This window comes from Pistacia vera, unplaced genomic scaffold, assembly GCF_008641045.1.
Source record: "Pistacia vera cultivar Batoury unplaced genomic scaffold, PisVer_v2 Contig270, whole genome shotgun sequence".
NCBI classification, from domain to species: domain Eukaryota; kingdom Viridiplantae; phylum Streptophyta; class Magnoliopsida; order Sapindales; family Anacardiaceae; genus Pistacia; species Pistacia vera.
This window is the reverse complement of record NW_022196080.1, coordinates 1345451-1348177: the sequence shown is the minus strand read 5'-3', so window position 1 is coordinate 1348177 and position 2727 is coordinate 1345451. Positions and strand designations below refer to the sequence as shown.

At 43.2% G+C, this 2727-nt stretch overlaps 1 non-coding gene across 1 annotated transcript; it reads left to right on the top strand.

Annotated features, from left to right (window-relative positions):
• Nucleotides 1–1279: 1279 nt before the first annotated feature.
• LOC116133601 lies at nucleotides 1280–1386 on the top strand. The gene has a single exon (XR_004128583.1). It is a non-coding gene; the product is annotated as a small nucleolar RNA R71 (small nucleolar RNA).
• The last annotated feature ends 1341 nt before the right edge of the window (nucleotides 1387–2727 follow it).

Sequence of the window (2727 nt, the reverse complement as noted above, 5' to 3'; positions counted from 1 at the left end):
ACATAATATCTCCTATAGTGCAAGGAATAGTAAAACTCCCTGGATCTTTGAGCTTCGGGGGTAACTTATTCTGGAGAATGGCACTGCACTCCTCCGTATTCATTACCGTTTCCTCATCTTCTAACTTCTTTTTGTTTGAAAGGATTTCCTTAAGGAACTTCGCATAGCTCAGCATCTGCTGCAATGCATCTGCAAAAGGAATGTTAATATGCAATTTTTTAAAAATTTCAATAAAATTTAAAAACTGCTTATCCTGATTTTTCTTCTTCAGTCTTTGAGGAAAAGGCACGGGTGGAGTGTGATGTGCTAACTCTTGTGGTATCTCGGGGAATGGCAATTTCTCCTTCCTCTTTTGCCTTTCATCCTTCTTCTTGTTCTCTTCCTCCAAACTGCTTGGTTTTTCATCAACTACAATCTCTTCATCAACTTCCTCTTCAGATTCTTCCTTGTCAGATTCTTTCATTCTGGCTTGTTCAACCTCTTCTAAAACTGTCCCACTCCTCAAAATTATGGCATTTGCTTGCTCACATGGGTTAATGACTGTATTGCTTGGTAAGGAACCCTGGGGTCTCTTATTTAGTTTCTCGGCCAATTGGCCCATCTGTACCTCAAGATTCCGAATGGACGCCCCTTGATTTTTGAAATTCGTCCTCGTCTCATTCATAAATCCCATGGTCTCCTACATAAATTTCCCAAACATGTCTTCCAACTTTGTCACTCTTGGATCTCCCGGTTGATTATTCACCCCTGGTTGGTTATTCGGCACCGTCCTTTGGTTCCATTGATTATTTTGCTGGTTCTGATTGCCCCAAGCTAGATTTGGATGATTTCTCCACCCCGGATTGTATGTGTTGAAGTACGGTTGTTTGGTTGCCTCTGATTTCTTGCCAAGTAGTTCACTTGCTCCGTTAATGAAGATGACGAAGCAAATGTGTTCCCCACTTGACACTCGCTGCTCACATGATTTCCTGCACAAAAATCAAAAGTTAGTTGAGGTGCTTGAATGGAGTTTACCTGCATACTTCCCAACTGTTTCTAAAGTACCATGAGTTGGGCTGAGATGGCTGTGAAAGCATCAACTTCATGAAGACCTGCGAATTTTCTAGGTATTGCTCTCTTATTTGGTCTTTGATAGTTGTTGCTTGCCAAAACCTCAAGCAACTCATAAGCCTCCTCTGGTGTCTTATTCTGCAAAGCTCCTCCCGATGCTGCATCCACCATGGTTTGCACGTTACCCATCAGTCCATTGTAGAAAGTTTGGACTTGAAGCCAAACTGGCAACCCATCGTTTGGATATTTCCTCATCAATTCCTTGTACCTCTCCTAAGCCTCATACAATGACTCAGATTCCTCTTGTAGAAAAGATGTGATATCATTTCTCAGTTTTGCTGATTTTGCTGGAGGAAAGAACTTAGTCAAGAACTTCTGTGCTAGATCATTCTAAGTTGTGATAGTCCCCGCTGGTAGTGCCATTAACCACCCCTTAGCTTTATCCCCCAATGAGAATGGGAATAACCTTAACCTAATCGCAGCAAGGCTCAGCTAAGGATAGCAGCCTACCAACAGCACGCAAAGAGGTTCTTTGACTCTAAGGTTAGAAAAATAGACTTCTAGGTCGGCGACCTTGCTCTGAAAGAAGTTCTTCTTTGTACAAGAGAACCAAGTGCGAGATATTGGGGCCGAATTGGGAATGTCTATACCGTATTGCTAAAGTGATAAGACCAGGGACTTATCACCTTAGAAGGCTGAATGATTCCGAAGTACCACAAGCTTGGAGTGCTGAACACCTTCGCCCCTATAATTAGTAATTCCGAACTCATTTTCTAATTTTCTTGTAAAGACTTACCTTTTTAAAGCTTTGTAAATAAGATAAGCTTTTGTGTAATATCATTTCCCGAATGTGTGCCCTTCTGTTCGCATAAATATTATTTGTACAAACACTATTCTAAATAGTTAGAAAGCGACCTCGTGTCCACATGTGTAACGCTTGTAAGGTATGGAAAATTATAAGTACCCACGAATGATTAAGGAAAATGATCTCTTTATTTATTGAAAGTTAAAAATGGCAAGTACATATTTGCGAGCACAGAAACAGTAATAAAAAGAAGAAGCCATCACTGGCCTTCATCCCTAGACCTCGGAGGTGCAACCTCGGTATCTCCGGGTTAGTTGCCAATCATTTGGTCGGCCGCTGGTTCCTCTAGGACGTACTCCTTCGGATGCTCATCCTCTGGATCAGGCCCTTAACCTTCCTCCTCATCCTCAACCTGCACCATAGAAGTGAGGATCCTCTGGTAATCATCCCGGAGGTTGGTGAGGTCTATGTTGGGATTCCTTGGCCGAAGGGCATAGATGGACTGGATCGACCCGTCGGTAATTCTCCTCTCAATCTACAGCTTTTGACGCTTCATCTCTTCGGTTAGCAAAGCAACACGACCTTGGGACAATTGGAGTTTTGCCTCAAGTGCCCACCTCTGCTTCTCGGTGGCTTCTCATAACTGCACTCTGTCCTGCTCTGCTCGCAAGGCCTGCTTGGAGTTCGTACGTAGCTCAAGCTTTTTCTTGCCAGCCTCTTTGGTGAGTCTGGCCACTTTCCTTTGGAGCTCTTTAACCTCTTCTCCCCTCTTCTCCAACTTGGCCTTCTAGAAATCCACCGTACGAAGCACAGCGTTCCTCTCAGACAGATATTGGTTTGCTTGAATGGTGGATAGGTTCTTCTCTGACTAT